Raw genomic sequence first — 23850 nt, forward strand, 5'->3', positions numbered from 1 at the left:
GTGCTTCAAAAATGAACGACATGCCATTAAAAAAATAAAGGTTGATAACTAATGCGGCACCTCGGGCCAACGCGGCCAGATCGCATTTTGCATGAGAAATTACACACCATGTTTCGTTGACATGTGTTCCCATTCCAACATATCAATGAGACGACGACGAGTCCTTTTCTACTAGTATTTCCGAACAGACGTGTAGGCCGGGGCACCTCTTCGTGAACCGTGGCAAACTGGCAACCGTCCACCGATTCTTCACCTTTCCCTCTCGATTTGGAACTGCTGTCGCACACTCTTCCTCTCCCTCCTCCATTTTCCTTCAGCCCCTCACCCTTCCTTCTGCCATTGTTCGATCGTCTTCTCCATGGAGGGAACAGGCCGAAAACGACCCCGTTATTCTTGCCCCGATCTAAAAGATGACGTGGTGGAGGAACTCATTGATCAGTGTGACGTCATCACCTTGGATAGCATGAAAGGTTCGTTCAAGACCATTCTCGACTCAACTAATAACATCATTACAAGGAACCCAAGAGTCAAAGAGTGGTTTGATCTCCCCTATCTTCTTTGCCGTGACCCTGATGACTGGCACGGGGACGACGGAGGCCTCGCCTTGTGCAAGTTGATGCCGCTTGATAATGATACGTATGGTGTTAAGATGCCATCGCTTGAGGGTAAGGCTTGGGCAGGCGCAAATGGAGATTGGGTTGTTTACATTGGGTCCAACTGCGAGTGGGAACTTGTGAATGTGTACACTCATGACCGGGTTCCATTTCCAAAAATCTCAGCAGACTGCCCAGAGGTTGAGCACACCGATATTGTACGCACGTTCAAATACGATCATGGTGACTATCTTCTATGGAAGATAGCAATTTGTTGAGTTCCCAACCGCTCTTGGAATTACAACAACTATGAAGTTGTTGCTATCTTCGACAAGCTTATTGCCGTCCTTCGTGGTTCGACTGGATGGATATTGCTCAAAAATCAGTTTCTGTACATGGATGAGTACTGTGATGCAATTCAATACGAGGGCCTTGTGTTTGCTTCCACCACTCATGGCACTATTTTTGCATGGGATCCTCGTAGTTTTGGTACGTTTGTCTTCCACCGTAATTATAATTGTTTCATCCACATGCATGCGGGTTAGCAACTTTCCCTTTACTAATTAACCTTCTTCTTGTGTTTCCAAGGTCCTGTGAACATTCCACCACCTATAGTTGAAAATTTTTATAACCAATGGGGAGATGACAATGGTGATGATCACGAGCATGAGGACGAGCAGCTCCCATATACTCTGTGGCGCCTGGCAACTAATTCTGATGGATCACCTCTTCTTGTGTGTATACAGCCCACTGATGATGTTACTACTAAGGAAGCAGGTGTAGTCTCCCATGGTCGCACTCTCCGGACTTATTCCAACACCCATTGCATGGTATTCGGGATGGATACTAGTGTGCTAGCACCAACACCTTCTCCCTGGTACAAAATTGATAGTCTTGGAGAAAACTTGCTCTTCCTTGGACAAAACTATCCAATAATGGTGAAAGGCGATCCAACTGCTGTTGACACAACATTACTACCATTTATGAGAAGCAACTGTGTCTATACCTCAGACATTTGGGTGGTTCCCTGCCCTGGTACTGATATAGTAGGCCACTTCAGCCTGGATGATTAGTCCTGCATTGGTCTTGAGATCGACAATGGATGGCCCGTCCCAGAGAATCACTTGTGGTTCAAAGCAAGCGTTTCCAATGCCGAGGAATGGTTGAGTTGAAGTTCATTTCATTGCTTGTTATTTATTGTGTGATGAAAACTTTAGTATTTATAATGTATCCTCGTTGTCGATGTGGGTTGATGACCTGCTGTATGTAATAAAATGATATGCCTGTGATAAACTTACTAAATTTATGAATGGATTTCGAGTCGCTTCTCTGAGTGAGTGGTGTGACGAGGCAAAAATATATTTTCCGAATACATAATTGTACATGCATTGCAATAGGTTATCGGATGAGGCCAATCAACAATAGTAATACACTATTTGTACTAGCTTCACATGCTTCGCGCGTCGGGCGGGTGTTTTTACTGTAGCCATATGTTAATGTGTTCGCTGTGGACACGGCTTTGGTGCCTTAAAGGAACCTACCTTTGGGTCACTGATGTGTGGGCAAGCCACCGGTTGGGCCCACATGTCATAGACACAAAGGTAGGTGCCTTAAGGCACCGAAGCATCATCCGTTCGCTATACATAACCAACACCTCAAATCCTCGATACTATTACTATATAAGTAGTACTAGGAGTAGTAGGGTGGCATGGGCCAGAACAAGCATTCACGTCCAGGAGTACGACACACGCCACCACCACGACATCCATCTGACACCATATTATTTCTTGGAGTCCGTGCTAGATCAATCTCCTCAACCTCGTCGTTTCTCTAACTTCAGCCATTGCGCGGCGGGCGAGGTGGGGGTTTGCCGATAGTCGGTTTCCTCAACCGCGGTCCCACTTGTAAGGCCAACTCCAACGCACGACCCCAAACGGACCTCCATTTTGCACGAACTCCAACGGTAATTTTGACTAGAAAAGCAAGACCAAAGAAAACAAGAAACACAAGAATACATTTTACTACTCTAGAAGATATCCAACTTCCATAACTGCTCCTGTAAGTTGGATTAGTGCCTTCTCGATGCATTCATTATTGATCTGCGGAAGCTCGATCTTGCGTGCTTCTTTCTTCTTCGAGTGTAAATAAGTAGACGTTGCTTCCTCGCATCTAGTCTCATGTCTAGCCTCTATTCTAGTAGGAGTATCAACGAGTGCACTAGTCTCATCTCTAGCCTCTATGCTAGCTAAAAGTGCTAGAACATCTACTAAATTGCACTCTATCAATATATCGATGTACTCTTCTTCCCAAAACCAAAACTTGCATCCATTCTACTCCCTCCATTCCACAATACATGCCTTCTATTTGTCAAAATATAGATGTATCTAGACATGTTTTAGTATATAGGTACATCCATTTTTGGACAAATGGAAGTCAAGTATGTTGGAATGGATGGAGTACACAATAAATTTTTTAAGTTAGCACAACTAGTCTAATCCGAGAGCACAACCGAAGATTTGGTTGGGTTCTTCCTCCTTTTGCCAACACGTGAGACATCCAGCAACCAGGTCGTGTCATGCAAGAAAATAGAGTGGTAGTTGAAGCCACGCGATGTGCATCTTGGGTTAAACTGTAAATAGAACCTTACTACTCTTGAGTAACTCCAAAAGTGGCCACCGAAAATCTTTATTGGATTTGTTTTTCATCACCAGCACGTCGAGGTGAAAGATGTGCAGGTTCAGTGGGTCCTCTTGCGTTTTATTGACATGTGGGATCGCATGTGAGCAAACAGACGATGGGCTCGCGCGTCCGCTGGCTGGCTGAGAAGAGAGATAGAGGAGAGTTGAGCACGGACTCCAGGAAATTTGTTCTACGTACCTCGATATAGGCTCGATATAGTGGGGTGTCATGGGCCATATCTAGCATTCATGTCTAGCAGTACAACACATGCCACCCACACGAGTCCCATCCGACACCATTTTTCTTGGAGTCCATGCTACAACCATCTCTTCCCCCCCATTTTCTCAGCCATCGCGCGGTGGGCAGGGTGGGGGTTTGCCGATAGTCGGTTTGCTCAACTGCGGTCCCACTTGTAAGTGAAAATGCAATACCGCACGCATTCCCCATTGAGCGGCGTGTCGGACCAACCGTGTGGGGGTGCGACGCGAACACGACAGGCTTTTCCTTTTGAACTCGTAATTGGTAAAATTTGGTTCTGCTCCATGGTGTGACCGATAGATAGAAAATAATGATTTTGCCTAGAGTAATGAGAAGTTTGGTTCTGACGCCATTCATGCATGGAGTACGTACGAAAATTATGAAGTTGATGCAAAAGGCAAGATAATTACTACTAGTACCATATACTACTACATGGATTTGATGGAAAGATAAAAATACATACGGATCCATCAACGACATCCTCACGCCCTAGTGCGCCGGGTCACCAACCGACGTGTGAGGAGCGGCGGCATTGGCGGCGAGCTCAACGTGCTTCTGATTAATGCCGTCCAAGGTTGCCCTGCGGTCCAAGAAGGCCAGCATCCTATTGTCCTCCTCTTGCATGTAGTAGTCCTTGTGGACGATTTGCGAGCTCAATGTGCTTCTGATTAATGCCGTCCAAGGTGGCCTTGCGGTCCAAGAAGGCCAACGTCCTATTGTCCTCCTCTTGCATGTAGTAGTCCTTCTGGACGATTTGCGCGTAGACGTGGGTGATTATGTTGATGCTGTCTTGCTGCGCCAGGCACTGCACGGCAAGCGTGACCTCGAGGTGGACATCCTCCGGCGTGACGGCGGGCAGTTTCAGGGCCACCAGTGCGTCGAAGAGGTTGTCACCATAGTGGTCGTTGATGGTGGCGGGTATCGCAGAGCCTGGGCGCGTCGGCTAGAGGCGTACATCAAAGTCGTCCGCGAGCTTCTTGACGACGGTGAACTTGTCGAGGAAACCGACGAGGACCTCGTCGAACAAGGAGATGAAGCTGTCGTTCAAGCGGCCCCTTGACCTGGCGGCCTCAAGCAATACCAGGAGACTTTCCTCTGTGCTGGGCCGCAGGCCGGCGTCATGGACCATCTGGCACAGCCGGCTGATGCTCGCGCTCATCGCCTCCATGGGTCTAGCTTAGCTTCTAGTCAATTGATCCTATGATTCGAGTGATCACTCTTTCCCTTGGTTAGCATGCGTAGGTGCGCCGGATTTCATACTACTCCTCGACCCTCTACTGCACCTGCCTTTGGCTGTATGATAGGTGGGCCAGCCACCCCTTGGGCCCATGTGTCATTCACCCAAATGTAGTTATAGTAAGTCAATGAAGCTGCGACCCCCTCCGTGCCGGTGCAGTATAGTCATCTCACCGGACCTCTAGTTGGGGCCAAACGAGAGAAGTTTGATGTTTACTGGTTTATTGGTCCCTTTTGCATTTTTCGCCAAGTTTTGACCTCTGATTTAACTAATAAAATGTTAATGCATGAAAACAAAAATGTTGTGTAAGTCACCTTACGAAAACCAAATAATCCCAAAATACTTAGGCACGGTGCATTAACTCCCTCCTCGTTTCTTATTTCGTGACATATCAGCCAATGAGAGATGTATGTGGCACCCCGGCTCAGAGCGACTGGTTTACCATGCATTGCCAGCCCAGAGACCTTGTCTTCTGGCAACACACAACAACTTGGTATAGAAAAGAAACCGATTTATTGATGCTAGCGGATCAGAGTTCATATTACAACAGTTAGCGAGGCCAAGCGGCACACACGGTGCGGCTGAACAATATGTACATTATTTAGTGAACATAAAGGGGCCTCAATCATGACAACTACGCGACAGCGGAACAACGTCGTAGCGGAACTCCATAGCACAGGGACACCGATGTGGACACGACCTAGACTCGGACAGCTCTCCTTTCCAACGAGACTTTCCTGAAATCTGGCATGACATGCTAGGTCAGTACATTGAATGTACTTGCAAGCTCACAACAAGCATAAACATAATGACAAACAATATCATGATATTTATCCAATTAATAACAATGCAACAATATATCCAACATGTTGTGACTATGCTCAAGTGGTACTCGTCCCAAGGACTGGCTTACTGAACGTGATCATTTCCAGACCACAAACATGATGAACTCAGAGACAAACTCGTGATCCTTACGGCGATCACAACCCGACCAACAAATGGCCCGTGATCCTTACGACGATCACACCTCGACCACACCTGGTCCAACTCAACACGATGGCCTCACTGCCATCACCTCAGTGCAAACTTAGTGTGCAAATTTATTAAGTGTTGACCCATGGTGTACCCTACTTTCGAGCGTGTCTGTAACCGTGGACTCGGCTATTGATAGATTAATACACTCTGCAGAGGTAGCACACTGGACCCACACTACGGAACCCATGGACTCGCACTCCCATTCAGGTGGACCAACGGCATTCGACGAAACCACTTCATTGTCATGACACTCTCCCGGCCACTCTGACTCAATCCCCATCAGGCTAGTCCTGGGTGGCCCCGTGTCTACCTCAATACACCTCGACCACTGTCGTGGCCACGATCCACTCTGGGACCCGATACCAAAAACCTAACTTAACAACGGGCTCACAAGGTTATGCCTGCTTACCGGGCCAGGGTACAGCACACCCATAACCTTCCCTAGATGGAGGCACCGACCAAAGGCACGACAATGAAACGCATTAAGGCCGTCCCTTACCGACAAATGTGGTTGCACTAGAAAAAACTCGTTTTAGCGGCACCATGACCCAACCAGCAACGGATTCAAGTTGAGTTATTTATCAGTTTCAACTAAAAGTGGAAGTAACCGGTGTCATAATGCCATGCCATGCATCACCAACATATGCATCACATATCCATGAAAATAACTAAGTCAACTACGCTCCCACGGAGCTATCATCAACTCATGATACTTCTCTGGTTAAGATCCAACCTCACTTTATCAACAAGATTCACTTCAAACTTTCTATAAATCAAGCATATTTAACATGACAAGCATCTAACAGAATATAATTATCATAATAATAATTTAAAGGCATGAATAATTATAAGTTCAAGTAGGAAAATCAAAAATATTGAAGTGGCACTATGAAAATGTTACTGTGGCTTGCCTTAGTGTAGATGAGGTTCACAAGTCTCTTGGTGATCCTCAAGACAAGCCTACTCTTCTAAAAATAAATAAAACCACAAAAAGAAAACATCAAGAAACCTTCTGAAAATTAACAGAAAATCTAGACAGCAAGGAAAAATCCCATCTTTTGGGTGCTGCTAGATTTTTGGACAAAGAACACAATGCAAAAAGAATCAATGCATTTTGACTTATAGATAAAAAGTTATGGCTGTTTGAAGTTTTCTGGATTTAAATGAATTTGAATTAAAAATAAAATAGACTGGGGGGGGGGGGGTGACGTCGAAGACGTAAAAGCCCAGGGCGCCACCACTCGTACCGCTTCATGCGCGTACATAGTGGCTGACTAGCGGGCCCCGCTAGTCAGGTCAAAAGGAGGGGGAGAGGGAAACAAAGAGTGGCAGAGCTTCGCCGGAGCGCACGCTGGCGGCGAGAGCTCTTGGGACCAAACGAGAGGGGGGAATCAAAGGAGAAGAAGATGGCGCACCTGCCCGTACCCGTAGCGTGGCTAGAGGTGGTCAGACGGCATCGAAAACGACCTCTCCAGCGGAGGCAGAGGGCAGCAGTCGCCAGAGACGAAGACGACAACAGCTAGGGGCGGCTCCAGGGGCTCCAACAGGGCGGAATGGCTTCACCAAAGAGTGGCGGAGGCCCTGGCAGGGTTGCCCTAGCCTAGGAGGGGTTGGAGCTACGGGGACGATCCGAAGGGGATCGCCAGCGAGCTCGGGCTCGGGGACGGCAGCCCGCGGCCTGCCCGGCCGGGCTGCGGCTTCTACTAGCTTGTGGTGAGTGTGGGAGTGGCTGCGGGTGCTCGAGGAGGCTGGGGGTGGCTGCATTTATAGGCGAGCGGCGAGAGGGGTTCGGGCTCCGCCGGAGGACACCTGTCCACGGCGCCCAGCGACGAACGGCGCCAGTGAGAGAGGGGGAAGAGGACGGAGATCACGCGGGAACTATTGGCGGGCGCGGACGAGCACAAGGGCGAGGGGGGAGACGACGAGCACAGTGCGCCGTGCACTGTGTCGTTGGCCGGACCGTGCCCGTGCCCGCTGCGGCGAGCTCCGACATCGGCGAGTGCCAGGGAGGAGTTAAGGGAGTGGATACGGGGATGGTGGCGCAGTTTGGCACGCTCGGGCAGGCTGGGCAGTGAGCACACACGCAACAGAGCGCTAGGCGGCATGCAGAGCGCGTGTTTTGCATGCCAGCACGCCCGGACGAACGCGGTCACCGTGTGAACTATGACATCAGGCCAGCCTAAGTGCTAACTTCATGTCTGGCGTGTAGTCCTTGGTAGTTTGTAGTATTACCATGGTTGGGTTTGGTTCCAGGTGCAGTAGAAATGAATTTGTACTGCAAGCAAGTTTCTGGACAGTAACTTTGGAGGTTTACTGTGGTCAAACCACTGGGAGTTAGGGGTTGAGCTTTGAAGACTAGCCAACACTTACTATGGTAAAGAGGCACAAGAAAAACCAGCTACAATGGAGCTAGTAAAATGGTAGTCGCTGTAGAAACCACCATTTCTGTCCAGAAATGAAATTATTTTCTGTAGCCAAAATATTCCAAAGAGTGATGAAATATTTTTGCTCAGAAAAGTGCCCTAGGGTTCAAAGAACAATTGGGATTTCTCAGGATTTTAGGGGCAAGAAAAATTAGGGTTGCTTTGGAGCACAAAGGGCTAGCTAGGGTTTTGGAGGGTAAAATGAATATTTTTCATTTAAGAAAAATATTCCAAGTGATATTTTGAGATGACCCAGAGGTGAAGTGATGGTTTGAGAAGGAGTGGAGGCACTTGGGTGAAAGTCAAGGGGTACCCAAGTGGTTAAGTCCAAATGAAATGATTCAAAAACTCCAAACTCAAATTCAAATCAGCTGAAAACCAGGCAAAGAAGAGAGGGAAAAAACCAAGATGTCACAAACCTCCCCCACTTAGAATGAATCTCGTCCTCGAGATTCGGTTGCTTGGGAAAACCATTCTGGATAATATGCCCTTAGAAATTCTTCTGATTCCCATGTTGATTCTGACTCCGTGTGATGCTTCCATTGGACTTTGTAAAACTTCCTTGCTTTACTGCGAGTGACTCTTTCCATCTGATCCAAAATTTTCACCGGCCTCTCTTCATATGTTAAGTCCCTTGCCAGCTCTATTTCTGTCAAATCGGTCTTTTTCCCAGGCGGCGATATGCACTGTCGTAATTGTGAAACATGGAACACGTTGTGCACGTCTGACAATTCAGGGGGCAACTCCAACTTATAAGCCACAACACCCACCCGTGTCATAAGGGAAATGGACCAATAAATCTGGGTGCCAATTTTCCACGAGTCTGAAATCTCTTGATACTTTTCATAGGTGTGGCTCGAAGGTAGACATGTTCTCCGGGTTCAAAGCTGATTTGTCGGTGCTTTGCATCATAATAAGTTTTCTATCGCGATTTGGCCAATTGCAATCTATCTCTGATTTCCTTGAATTGCTTCTCGGCTTCCCGCATGAGATCCATTCCGAAAATATGGCTATCTTCGGTTTGAGACCAATTCAATGGAGTGCGGCACTTACGACCATACAAAGCTTCATACGGTGACATCTTTAAACTGGTCTGGAAGCTATTGTTATACGAGAACTCGGTGTACGGCAAGCAATCTTCCCATTTTGGGCCTTGGGCCAAAGCACAGGCTCACAGCATATCCTCGAGTATTTGGTTTACCCGTTCTGTCTGTCCATCAGTCTGAGGATGATAAGCGAAACTGTATTTCAATTCCGTCCCTAAGGCTTGATGGAGACGGGACCAAAAAGCGGAGGTAAAAAGTGAACCTCGGTCGTAAGTGATGGTTCGGGGGACTCCATGCAGACTGACTATTCTAGATATATACAATTGTGCAAGCTCATCTTCTCGATACGAGGTTCTGATCAGGAGGAAGTGGGCTACCTTGGTTAATGTGTCCACTATGACCTAGATTGCATCATTACCCCGTCGGGTCTTAGGTAGTCCTGTGATGAAATCCATACAGACATCATCCCATTTCCATTGTGACACTGGCAGCGGTTGGAGAAGTCCGGCTGGCTTCTGATGTTCTGCCTTTACTTTGTTGCATATGTCGCAACAGGCCATGAAATAAGCAATGTCTTTCTTCATTCCATCCCACCAGAATATTTGTCGAAGGTCTTCGTACTTTTTTGTACCTCCAGGGTGAATGGAATATGAGGATTCGCGGGCTTCTGACAGGATCTTCTGCTTTAAATCCGCTTGATTAGGCACACAAATCCTTCCCCTGAATCGGAGGGTACCGAACTGATCCTTCGAGAAATCGGAATGCTTGACACGCTTTTGCAGATCGGCGTCGCCTGGCTGGGCCTTGCGGATTTCTTCCTCAAGAGTAGGGGTAACTTCCAGAATATTAGCAAGGTCAGCCTCAACTATGACGAGGTTGAGCTGAGCAATCTCTTCTATAAGTTCAGGAGGCAAGGATTCCAATAAGACATTTAAACTGACGGGCTTTCGACTGAGTGCATCGGCAACCACGTTGGCCTTACCTGGATGGTAATTTATTCCAAGGTCATAATCCTTGACCAACTCAAGCCATCTTCGTTGACGTAGATTTAAATACGGCTGAGTAAATTTATATTTGAGGCTTTTGTGATTGGTAAAAATTTGGCACTTTTTCTGATGAGGTAGTGTCTCCAAATTTTTAAAGCATGAACCACCGCGGCCAATTCCAAATCATGAGTGGGATAATTCCCCTCGTGGGGTCGTAGCTGTCGTGAGGCGTAAGCTACTACCTTGCCATCTTGCATAAGTACGCATCCTAGTCCTTGCCTGGAAGCGTCGCAATACACATCAAAGCTGCGGTAGATATCTGGAAGTTTTAATACTGGTGCAGTTGTCAGTCGTTTCTTTAACTCGGTGAAACTTTTTCACAGTCCTCAGTCCGTTCAAACTTCTTATCCTTTTTGAGCAGCTCTGTCATGGGTTTAGCAATCTTGGAAAACCCTTCAATGAAATGACGGTAGTATCTGGCTAATCCAAGAAAACTCCTGATCTGAGATACGGTTGCGGGTGGCAACCAGCCGAGCACATCCTTTACCTTGCTTGGGTCCATGGCTATACCTTCAGCGGATAGAACATGTCCAAGGAATCCAACTTGCTTGAGCCAAAACTCACATTTACTGAATTTGGCGTATAACCGATGCTCATGGAGTCGTTGTAACACTGCTTGGAGGTGTTCCTTATGCTCTTCTTCATTTCTTGAGTAAATGAGTATATCATCGATGAAGACGACCACGAACTTATCGAGGAAGTCCATGAATACTTTATTCATCATGTGCATGAAGAAAGTAGGGGCGTTGGTGAGGCCAAAAGACATAACCATATATTCATAAAGACCGTAGTGAGTGGTGAATGAGGTCTTGGGAATATCCTGCTTTTTAATTTTGAGCTGATAGTATCCAGTCTGTAGATCAATCTAGGAGAATACCTTGGCCCCACTGAGCTGATCAAACAAGTCATCAATTCTTGGCAGAGGGTATTTGTTTTTGATTGTGTCATCATTCAGCTGATGGTAATCCACACACATGCGGAGGCTGCCATCTTTCTTGTCCACGAAGATAGTAGGTGATCCCCATGGTGAAGAGCTGGGACGGATATACCCTTTCTGGAGCATTTCGTCAAGCTGTTTCTTTAGCTCCACTAATTCTGATGACGACATTCGGTAATACTTCTTGTGTATTGGTGTGGTTCCGGGCACAAGGTCTATTGCAAATTCAAGCTCTCGATCAGGTGGCATGCCTGGCAGTTCTACTGGAAATACATCAGGAAACTCGCTGACCACCGGAATTAATTCCAATTCAGCCATTACTTTGAAGACCATTTACTTTGAGGGTATGCTTCTACGAGCATAAAATTTTGTAGTCTGTCCCTCTTGGCCGGTCAAGTTGACTTCTCAGGTCGCACAATTTATGCACACTTGATAATGAGTCAGCCAATTCATACCCAAGATAACATCCAACTTATCAGACTCAATAAGTATCAAAGAAGTTGGAAAACAGACTCCGTTGATATTGACTTCCAGATTGCAGTAGACTAGATTGCTACTGATTAGAGATCCCGGGGTTTGTACCAGCATATTCTTGCCCAAAAGCGAACAAGGAAATTTGTTGCTCTGAGAAATAAAAGAGTGGGAAGCCCCATACTCAAATAAAATTGCTGCAGGTATGTTATTAACAGGGAACATACCAATGACGACTTCGGGGTTCTCTTGGGCTTCGTCGGCGGAGATATGATGAATGTATCCCGTGATGTCGTGCTGATTTGGGCATGCCTCCATATAATGGACTTGTGGCTTGAATGTAGCATTTGTTCGATTGTTCGTGGGACACTGTTTGGCATAATGTCTGGTTTTCCCACAATTGTAACAAGAATTGCTGCGCAGATGATTCTCTAGAATTGGGTTGAGCACGTCATTCTTGACTTGGGTGGTGGCCTTGTTAACATTTTGTTGCCAGTTGGGCTTGTATGCTACCTGAGTCGGCTGTGAGGTACGAGCCTTCTGCACTGGTTGCATTTCCTTTCTTGGCTCAAACTTGTGCTTGTGATTGTTGTTGGCAGGCTTATTATTTGATACAAGCTTGTGTTCCCTTTCAGCAATGAAAGCCTTGTTTACCAGGGTTTGGAAGTCTGGGAAATCGAACATACTGAGAGTATACCAGAGTTGCAGGTTTAACCCACCAAGAAACCTGTCAATCTTTCTTTCCTCAGTGGCCACGTCATATTGAGAGTAACGTGAAAGAGAATTTCTGCAAATATTCTCCCACAGACTGACTTCCTTGGAGGAGCACGAGAAATTCACGCTGCTTAGTCTTCATAATTCCCGCAAGGATGTGATATTTCCAGAATCATTCCTTGAATCTTGACCAGGTAATTTCTTCATCAACAAACCACATGGCTTTTTTAGTTTCCCACCATATGGCAGCAGCGCCTTCAAGATAATGTGTTACAAATGGAACCTTATCCCCTTCATCAGTTTGAGCAACCTCAAGCTTCTTTTCCATAGTTCTCAACCAATCATCTGCATCCAAGGGATCAACGGCCTGATTGAAACTGGGAGGCTTAGTCCTTTGAAAATCTGATAGCTTGGAGTGATGACTGTGCTGATTTCCATTCTGTCCAACCACAGCTTGAATACTTCTTAGTATTTCCATCAAATCATTATTTCGCCTTTCCTCAAACATAAACAGAATTTGCTTGATGGAGGGCGGATTTGGCGACGGAGGCGGTGGTGGAACGTACGACTCGGGTGATTGTCCTGCCTGTCATGCAGAAATACGAACATGAGAACCCTCGTGAATGTTGCTACTGCAGCCTCCCCGTGTCATCCTATTATGATTTTCCCAAGGCAATGCAACCGAGATGAGAAGCCAGCAACAAAAAGCCTGAGAAAAACCGAAATGGCAAAGAAAATGCGGCGAATAAAATAAAGTTCCAACATAATTATACATAGACTCATACATAAAAGATAACAACATGCCAGGTCCAACTACCCTCATACATGAAACGAAATATCATGACTCATATGACTACATCCATACTCCATCCCGACGACTGCGAATACTCGGTCACTCTACTGCTCTGCTGGTGCTGCGGGGTCCTCTCCTGAAGCGGACTCGGATCCTGAACTGACGGGGTTAATTGAGACCTCCGGGTTAAAGGTGACACGACAACGCTGCCTCGAGGGCTCTCCCTCCGGGGCAGGTGGAGGGTGAATCATCGGGGCTACAGGAGTGGCGAGAAGTGAAACCCACTCAGCAGGAGCACTAAGTGGACTCACTGTCATGGTGCCCGAGCTACTCGAAGGAGTAACCGGGGAAACAGGGGATCTAGAACTGGCAGGAATATAGGGAGTAAATCCTACAGATGTTGGAGTAGTGGCTGAGCTAGCAGAGACTAAAGCAGAGGCTAAAGCAGTACGGGCACGACTCAGCTCGCAAGCCAACCCGTAGATCAGAAGATAGCTAGCAGTGATATAGTGAGAAAGGTGGCTAGCTACACTATCGGACTATGGATCAATGACAGGGAAACGGACACGACCAATATCATGGAGAGAAGGATAGTAGTGGAAACCTGGGTGGTTCTGCATTCGGACCTCGTTGTAGCGGAGCTCAACAAGTACCTCGAATGCAGCAAACTGGACAGCCTGAGAAGCGGTAGAAGCGTAGCCGCTTCGAGAGGTACGAGTGTAAGTGCTGGAATCGGAACTGGTGCGCAGAGTAACCACGATGTGATACTCATACACCAAGTCAGCTAGACGCTCCCAGTATACACGATAGACTGGATCGTCACCGTGGGGGTACAGCCGACGCCACACGTTATGAAGGAGATGCGGCAACGTGTACGGCATTAGCTGCAACTGGCACGGATACAACACCGGAGCCATCTACACTCACAACCATTAGCAAGTTAGCATAAAGATAAAAATCAATGCATGCAATGCAACAACCAGCTACCAATGCTACCGGCACTCAACTACAACTCGTATCTAACGTCCAGTTAACTCGGCGTAGTCTAGCGTGGCCTACAGTCAGCACGGCTCTGATACCAAGCGTTGTGGCACCCCGGCTCAGAGCGACCGGTTTACCATGCATTGCCAGCCCAGAGACCTTGTATTCTGGCAACACACAACAACTTGGTACAGAAAAGCAACCGCTTTATTGATGCTAGCGGATCAGAGTTCATATTACAACAGTTAGCGAGGCCAAGCGGCACACACAGTGTGGCTGAACAATATGTACATTATTTAGTGAACATAAAGGGGCCTCGATCATGACAACTACGTGGCAGCGGAACAACATCGTAGCGGAACTCCATAACACATGGATATCGATGTGGACACGATCTAGACTCGGACAGCTCCTTTCCAACGAGACTTTCCTGAAATCTGGCATGACACTCCAGGTCAGTACATTGAATGTACTTGCAAGCTCACAACAAGCATAAACATAATGACAAACAATATCATGATATTTATCCAATTATTAACAATGCAACAATATATCCAACATGTTGTGACTATGCTCAAGAGGTACCTGTCCCAAGGACTGGCTTACCGAACGTGATCATTTCCAGACCACAAACATGATGAACTCAGAGAAAAACTCGTGATCCTTATGGCGATCACAACCCGACCAACAAATGGCCCGTGATCCTTACGACGATCACACCTCGACCACACCTGGTCCAACTCAACACGATGGCCTCACTGCCATCACCTCAGTGCAAACTTAGTGTGCAAATTTATTAAGTGTTGACCCATGGTGTACCCTACTTTCGAGCGTGTCCGTAACCGTGGACTCGACTATCGATAGATTAATACACTCTGCAGAGATAGCGCACTGGACCCACACTACGGATGGACCAACGTCATTCCGATGAAACCACTTCATTGTCATGACACTCTCCCGACCACTCCAACTCAATCCCCATCGGGCTAGTCCTGGGTGGCCCCGTGTCTACCTCAAGACACCTCGACCACCGTCGTGGCCACAATCCACTCTGGGACCCGGTACCAAAAACTTAACTTAACAATGGGCTCACAAGGTTATGCCTGCTTACCGGGCTAGGGTACATCACGCCCATAACCTTCCCTAGATGGAGGCACCGACCAGAGGCACGACAATGAAACGCATTAAGGCCGTCCCATACCGGCAAATGTGGTTGCACTAGGAAAAACTCGTTTCAGCAGCACCATGACCCGGCCAACAACAGATTCAAGTTGAGTTATTTATCAATTTCAACTAAAAGTGAAAGTAACCGGTGTCATAATGCCATGCCATGCATCACCAACATATGCATCACATATCCATGAAAATAACTAAGTCAACTACGCTCCCACGGAGCTATCATCAACTCATGATACTTCTCTGGTTAAGATCCAACCTCACTTAAACCAGAATCATTTCTAGCAATCTCATCATTTTTCATCATGCAAGAATAATAAATTAACTGATTATTTATCTCCATGATCATATCATTTAATCATTACTCATAACTAAATTCTTGTTAGCTTATCAACAAGATTCACTTCAAACTTTCTGTAAATCAAGCATATTTAACATGACAAGCATCTAACAGAATATAATTATCATAATAATAATTTAAAGGCATGAATAATCATAAGTTCAAGTAGTAAAATCACAAATATTGAAGTGGCACTATGAAAATGTTGTTGTGGCTTGCCTTAGTGCAGATGAGGTTCACAAACCCCCTGGTGATCCTCAAGACAAGCCTGCTCTTCTGAAAATAAATAAAACCACAAAAAGAAAACATTAAGAAACCTTCTGAAAATAACCTAAAAATCTAGACAGCAAGGAAAAATCCCATCTTCTGGGTGCTGCTAGATTTTTGGACAAAGAACACAATGCAAAAAAGAATCAATGCATTTGGACTTATAGATTAAAAGTTGTGGCTGTTTGAAGTTTTTTGGATTTAAATGAATTTGAATTAAAAATAAAACACACTGGGGGGGGGTGACGTCGAAGGCCTAAAAGCCCAGGGCGCCACCACTCGTACCGCTTCGCACGCGTACAGAGTGGCTGACTAGTGGGCCCCGCTAGTCAGGTCAGAAGGAGGGGGAAAGGGAAACAGAGAGTGGTGGAGCTTCGCAGGAGCGCACGCCGGCGGCGAGAGCTCTCAGGACCAAACGAGAGGGAGGAATCGAAGGAGAAGAAGATGGCGCACCTGCCTGTAGCCGTAGCGTGGATAGAGGTGGTCGGACGGTGTCGGAAATGACCTCTCCAGCGGAGGCAGAGGGCAACAGTCGCCGGAGACGAAGACGACGGCGGCTAGGGGCGGCTCCAGGGGCTCCAACAGGGCAGAATCGCTTCACCGAAGAGTGGCGGAGGCCCTGGCAGGGTTGCCCTGGCCTGGGTGGGGTTGGAGCTGTGGGGACGATCCGAAGGGGATCGCCAGCGAGCTCGGGCTCGGGGACGGCAGCCTGCGGCCTGCCCGGCCGGGCTGTGGCTTCTACTAGCTTGTGGTGATTGTGGGAGTGGATGCGGGTGCTCGAGGAGGCTGGGGGTGGCGGCATTTATAGGTGAGCGGCGAGAGGGGTTTGGGCTGCGCCGGAGGACACCTATCCATGGCGCCCGGTGATGAATGACGCGAGTGATAGAGGGGGAAGAGGACGGAGATCACGCGGGAACTATTGGCGGGCGCAGACGAGCACATGGGCGAGGGGGAAGACGACGAGCACAGTGCGCCGTGCACTGTATCGTTGGCCGGACCATGCCCGTGCCCGCTGCAGCAGGCTCCGGCGTTGGCGAGTGCCAGGGAGGAGTTAAGTGAGCGGAGACGGGGATGGTGGCGTGGTTTGGCACGCTCGGGCAGGCTGGGCAGCGAGCACGCGCGCAATAGAGCACTAGGCGCCACGCAAAGCGCGTGTTTTGCATGCCAGCACGCCTAGACGAACGCAGTCACCGCGTGAACTATGACATCAGGCCAACCTAAGCGCTAACTTCATGTCTGGCGTGTAGTCCTTGGTAGTTTGTAGTGTTACCATGGTTGGTTTGGTTCCGGGTGCAGTAGAAATGAATTTGTACTGCAAGCAAGTTTCTGGACAGTAACTTTGGAGGTTTACTGTGGTCAAACCACGGGGAGTTAGGGGCTGAGCTTTGGAGACTAGCCAACACTTACGAAGGTAAAGAGGCACAAGAAAAACCAGCTACAATGGAGCTAGTAAAATGGTAGTTGCTATAGAAACCACCATTTTTGTCCAGAAATGAAATTATTTTCTGTAGCCAAAATATTCCAAAGAGTGATGAAATATTTTTGCTCAGAAAAGTTCCCTAGGGTTCAAAGAATAATTGGGATTTTTCTCAGGATTTTAGGGGCAAGAAAAATTAGGGTTGCTTTGGAGCACAAAGGGCTAGCTAGGGTTTTGGAGGGCAAAATGAATATTTTTCATTTAAGAAAAATATTCCAAGTGATATTTTGAGATGACCTAGAGGTGAAGTGATGGTTTGAGAAGGAGTGGAGGCACTTGGGTGAAAGTCAAGGGGTACCCAAGTGGTTAAGTCCAAATGAAATGATTCAAAAACTCCAAACTCAAATTCAAATCAGCTGAAAACCAGGCAAATAAGAGACGCGAAAAACCAGGCTGTCACAATGTACCCCTAAAAAAACCAATGAGAGATGTGGGCCATGCATGCTTTCAATGACTTGAGACTACCAAACATGACATGCAGTGTTTAGTTCATTGCATGTAATCCTATTAGTTAGCAAAAAGACATTAAGTTCTCTCGCCGATAGGAATAAAACAATACACCATGTATTTATTTACAAAGGGAGTAGTACATTTTTTGTGACATGCATTACTGATATTGCTCATCAAATACTAAAATCCAGATGGACGTGGTAGTACTCCTAAATCTAGACGGTGGTGCTACTAGTACTAGTAGTAGTACTACCAATGTAGTAGGAGTACTAGCACTGTACTACCCGTTGGTCAAATTATTACGTGCTGCTCCTCACAGTGAAGTGACAAGACCCTGCGTCGGAGATGACACCTGAGTATAGGCGCCATGTTCGGCATACCATAGTCAGCCTCATCGTCTGCAGTCACTATCATCATGGCTGTAGAGCTAGCCTGCTTACAACTAGCCCTGTTTGACATGCGTAGATGCCCGTGCATTGCACGGAACACCGAGATTGGGGGTGGACGGCGCCGGCAGTGGCCATCGCGCCAGATTTTTCCATGGCCTTCTAGATGTGGTGGGGAGGAGATAAGGCTGATTGTGAGAGACAAGGAGTTGTTTGTAAATAGGGAACAAGTGCGGGCATCTTTTTCCAAAAATGGAGAAGTTTGGTTTGTATGAGTCAGATCTAGATCCGATGGCTATTGGTGAAAGACGGGAGGCACAACATCATCACCAGCTCAGGACCTGTTTGATTCACAGGATTTTGAAAACACAGGAATAGGACACGGCAATATTACAATTTTCAAACTGATATTACAAATGTTAGGAGTAATGCTGCACCTACGAAGAGGGAATTACTAGGAAGTTTACGTAAGAACTTTCGTTACTTTAGGTGGATGCAGCATTATCATACAAACTAAAATCCACCGCTCTGACAAGTCAGTAATGGGCAAATAAGTTTTCGAGTCTCTGGCCACTTGATGTTTCAAAAACAAATTCAGCTTCTGCGGAGACTTTGTCATTTAGGCTTAGACGCTTGCGGTGATCAGCACGCCATTCATTGTTGCGCCAGAGAACGCCAAACCTCATTACCTTGAGCACACTTGCCTCTAGAACAAAGAACCTGGCCAATTTAATCTCAGATGTGCTGCCTCGGTAGTCGATCAAATCAATTTCTGTAAGATGGAGATCAAGGCATTCGATGAGATTGTCATAGTGCAGCACATTTTTCACTTTTGGGTCTTTTTTTATCTGCAAAAGAAGAGAACATATTAGAGTAGCTGGCTGTATAAGATTGCCGTGTCATCAAGAGGTACCAATATCATTCGCTCATACGATAGAGTTGGCTGGCTAGTGATATTTTTTCACTCTCTCTCTCTCTCTCTCTCTCTCTCTCTCTCTGTTTCCTCTCATTTAAGTAGGAGCACGTGAAGAGCTTGGGCATTTGTTACCTTCCACTATGTGGCCCATGCCATATTTCACAAAAGTATGCCACATAATATGCATCGATGTCAAATCAAAAGATTTTGGCACCGCTCTCGTGATGTGAGAGAGTTGGCACCGCTGTGCACACAGACCCACATGTATAAACAAATCAATCAAACCAACTACACCAGCCTCTCACTCTCCCAAACAAGTGTTTTTTATTGCCTCAGTCCTCTCTATCTCCCACGCAGTGTTTTTTCATTGCGTGAGTTAATTTGGCACCGGAGCAAAGTAGGTGATCCAGATTGGGTCACCAGGTGAGCAATGGAGGGGCATCGATGCCGAATGCATCACAAGTGAATTTGGCACGTGTTTTGGCCTACATAGCCCACTTTTGTACTCCCTCCGTCCCAAAATTCTTGTCTTAAATTTGTCTAAATACAGATGTATCTAGTTACATTTTAGTGTTAGATACATCCGTATCTAAACAAATGTAAGACAAGAATTTTGGGACGGAGGGAATACTACCTCGTATTTAGTATAAAATTTTGACCATAGATTTACCTAAGAAAATGCCAATGCATGTCACAAAAAATTACACCATTTGAAATTATGTTCAAATACAAATCCAACGATATAGTTCTTAGTGACATGCATTAACATTTTGTCAGTTAAATCTATGGTCAAATTTTGATACTACAAAATTGGAAGAGTAAACCAGGACGGAGGTAGTACTTGCTCTTAGGGTAACCATAGAGTTACTGGAGTAGTCTAAGTTACTTTCCACTATGACTAGCCTAGGCTACTATAGTAGTACAACATAAAAACAATGCAGGTGATCACGTGAGAAAAAAATACTAAAAACATTTATTTCGCTGCAGTGCGTAGATGCAGTTTTGAACACTACACTTGTCATCGTAATTTGGGAAAATTACAAAAAAATTGAGCTACATTGTGATTACCGTTTACTAATAGGAAAGAAGTTTCACCTCGATGAGTAGCTTCTCCGTGCATGGAAAGCATGTAAGGAATCCAACAACTTGATCCAGATTGGGGCCGATAGATTTTAGTGCCAAGATCTTCACTGTGCGCATGGACTGGGTCAAGCTTATGGGAATCATTTTTTGGAAGACGGTCGTAAATACATCAAGAAGAAATTTTAAAATGTGAATTTCAAGAAGACAGAGAAGAAAATGAGTGTTGTACCTGAATGATTACGAATCTAATAAAGAGTTCGGAGAATTTGGCAGACGAGTACACCAACGCTGTCAATTTCGGCACGTCAATGACCCTAATTTTTGTTGGACCTTCTAGATCCAATAGAAGCAATCTCTCAAGGAAAGGCACATTCTCAATGACCATAACATGGAACAATTGGAGTGATCTCTTCTCAATTGATGTCTTGTTGCGGGGCCAACAAGACATATAAATCCATCGGAGATTCTTCGAGGTGATGTGGAGGCTAATGAACCCGTGGATCTGCTCAAGACGAATGTACTTGATTGCAGTACAGCTGCAGAGCAGGTGCTCCATAGCCTTCTTCAAGATGACAACATCGAAGAGGTCGAGCTGCTTGAGTTGAGGGAGAAGAAGGGCGGGCGCGGCATTAATCTGGGGAAGATAGCAGGAGCTAAAGCTGGCGCGGCACAGTGTTTGCGTGAGGTGGAGCACGGACGGCGGCAGAGAGCGACATCGTCCAACTTCAAAGCTGAGATCCTCGAGCTGATCTAGGGCGGGGGATAAGAACCACTCGTCGAACTTGGGTTGGACCTTGCAGTTGATACTGAACATGCGGATGTCAAGGCGTCTGGCTGGCCCAGGGTGCGATGAAAGGATCTTGGAGACTGCGGCCATGCGTTTGCAATCCTCGTCGCAGAGGCAGCTGTCTACGGCAAGGTTGAGGGGGACGCGGCGCCAGAGGGGGCGCCACCACCGGGAGAGCACGGCAGTCCACACGGCAGATTTGGTGGGGAGGAGGCCGATGATGACAAGCAGCATGTCGTCGGGGAGGCTACTGATGAAGTCCAGGCTCACCGGATGCGGTTTTGGCTCGAGCCGCCTCCGCTTGTTGGCTGCCTTGCCATCCATCTCAACCGGCGGTGATGCCGGTGTACACGTGTGCTGGTGTTTGTTGTGTGCTGGGTGTGCGCGAGTGCGTCCTTCTGTGCATGCTGCCACGCAGTGGTGAATTGTGCGCGAGTGTGTCCTTCACGCGCAAGAAGTGTGTCCTCAATGCGCCCTCAATTTACTAGTGTGCGGGGTGCTACCCCGAGTGGTTTCAACTTTGTTTACTTCACCGCGTGTTAGATGTGCCTCTAGTTTACTTATTTTCACCCACTGCCACATGGGCCAGCACACCAAGATACAGAACGCGAGCTGACAAGGTAGCATGTGGACTGGTTGACCGGTCAACTAAACAATATATGGAGCTATACGCTGACACAGTGAGCGTATAATCCGTCGGTATAGAGAGTTTGAGTGAGAGGGGAGGCCCGTGAGAGATAGCAGAGAGAGAGAAAGAGCTACTCGCTCCATTCGATAATGTAGTTCCAACATTTTTTTAGAGTCAAACTTTTGAAACTTTGACCAAGTTTATAAATAGATTACTTATATCTACAATACCAAAGATAAATGATAGTATGAAGTAAGTACATGTTGTGATAAATCTAATGATCATTCCAGATGTAAATGTTTTTCTCCTCATATACCTGGTCAAACTTTTTTGAGGTTTGACTTTTCAAAACATCCATATGCTTATGGACGTGACAGAGTCCCTAACTAGAGAGAGAGAGAGGGAGAGAGAGAGAGAGAAAGAGTGAGTGAAAAAAGTGTGTGTGCGTGTGTGAAAGAGACATGGACAACACACAACAAAAGTAGAGAAAAAGCATGCGTGTCTTATGCAAACATATCACACATGCATCTTTGACAACGGAGGCATGGTGAGGAGATAGTGTGTGGTTGTTTGGAACCGAGAGAGCAAGACCCCTAGCACGTGGCCAAGAGGGGTCTGACAAACAAGGGAGGGAGGTCGAGAGAGACGTATGGAGAAAATGCAGACATGGGGAGGAGAGAGTGTGTGTTTGTCATAGAGAGATCCCCTGGAGATTGTGATGGGATTACATGGGTGGGAGATCGAGTGACAAGGTGTGTGTGCGATAGAAGATGCCCCGGGAGATATCGAGATAGACGTATGGATGGAAGGAGACAATACGTGTGTTCCTAATGGCTAGTAAGAGATAATCATACTTAGGAGGGGGGGGGGAGTGCTTGCGCCTATGATGGAGTGAGGGATTATGGTACTTAGGGGGGGTGCATGTCACATGGAGAGAGAACAAGGGCGGAGAGTGTTGGATGGGTCTATATGTATAGCACGAGCGAGACATGTGTATGTGTGAACCATGGAGATATAAGGTCAGTTTGGCTTGCGTCCTGAGCATCTTTTGCCTGGCCTGGGGTTGTGGTTGGATTTCATGCACGCTTGTTTGGTTGCTACCCTGTGAAAAAGAAAGCCCGCCTGGCCTGGATTCCCTTGCACTTTAATTAGCCTGGCTGGACTCCAGACACTGCAAGTAGCCTGGCCCAAGCGACCAATTTCGAACGCCTGGTCATGCCTGGTCGTGCGGCCACGAGGGTAACAGCAACCTAGATGGATATTAGTAATAAATAATTGCTGCATGGATTGATTGATGGGACGTTGATGCTTTGCCTGGCCTTGGCACGAATCAAACACTTCAGCACCACACAAGCCTGGCCAGGCAGAAATATTTTACATCTCACATCCACACCAGGCAGTACTGGCCATCAAGGCATGAGGGTCAGGTCATGAACCAAACAGACCAATAAAGTTTGAGAGAGATTGAGTAGCCCCGATAAGTTTGAGTGGTGCGTCAGATAGCTGAGAGGGTGAAAGGGATATTCCATCCGCTCGATAATGCAGTGCATGTAATTTTTTTAGAAGTCAAACTTTGGAACCTTTGATCAGGTTTACGCAAATGTTATTTATATCTAAAATACCAAAGATACATCATACAAAACTACATCTCATGGTGAATCTAATGGTATATGTTTGTCGTTCTAGGTGTAATTTTTTTCCTCCACGTACATGGTCAAACTTTGTGATGTTTGACTTTTCAATAAATCTATATGCTATGGACCGAGGAGAGTGCCTAAGTCGAGACAGATCAAGTGCGTGTGAAGGAGAATGAGTAAGTGTGCAAAAAGAGTATGTGTGTGAAAGAGAAAGTGACAACAAACGATAAATTAGAGAGAGCGAGTGTTTTTTTGTTTCTTATGCGAACATATCACGCATGCATCTCCAAGATAGAAAAGCGAGGCGAGGAGATACACGAAGATAGCTAGTGTGTGATTGTTTGCAACGGAGAGAGACACCCCTATAGCACATGCCCAATAGAGGTCTGGCCAACAAGGAACAAAGGTCGAGAGGGACACATGGAGGACATGGACGCATGGGGAGGGAGAGAGGGTGTGTTTGTGATAGAGAGATCCCCTCGAGATCGTG

Source organism: Triticum aestivum, chromosome 5B (assembly GCF_018294505.1).
Source record: "Triticum aestivum cultivar Chinese Spring chromosome 5B, IWGSC CS RefSeq v2.1, whole genome shotgun sequence".
NCBI lineage: Eukaryota > Viridiplantae > Streptophyta > Magnoliopsida > Poales > Poaceae > Triticum > Triticum aestivum.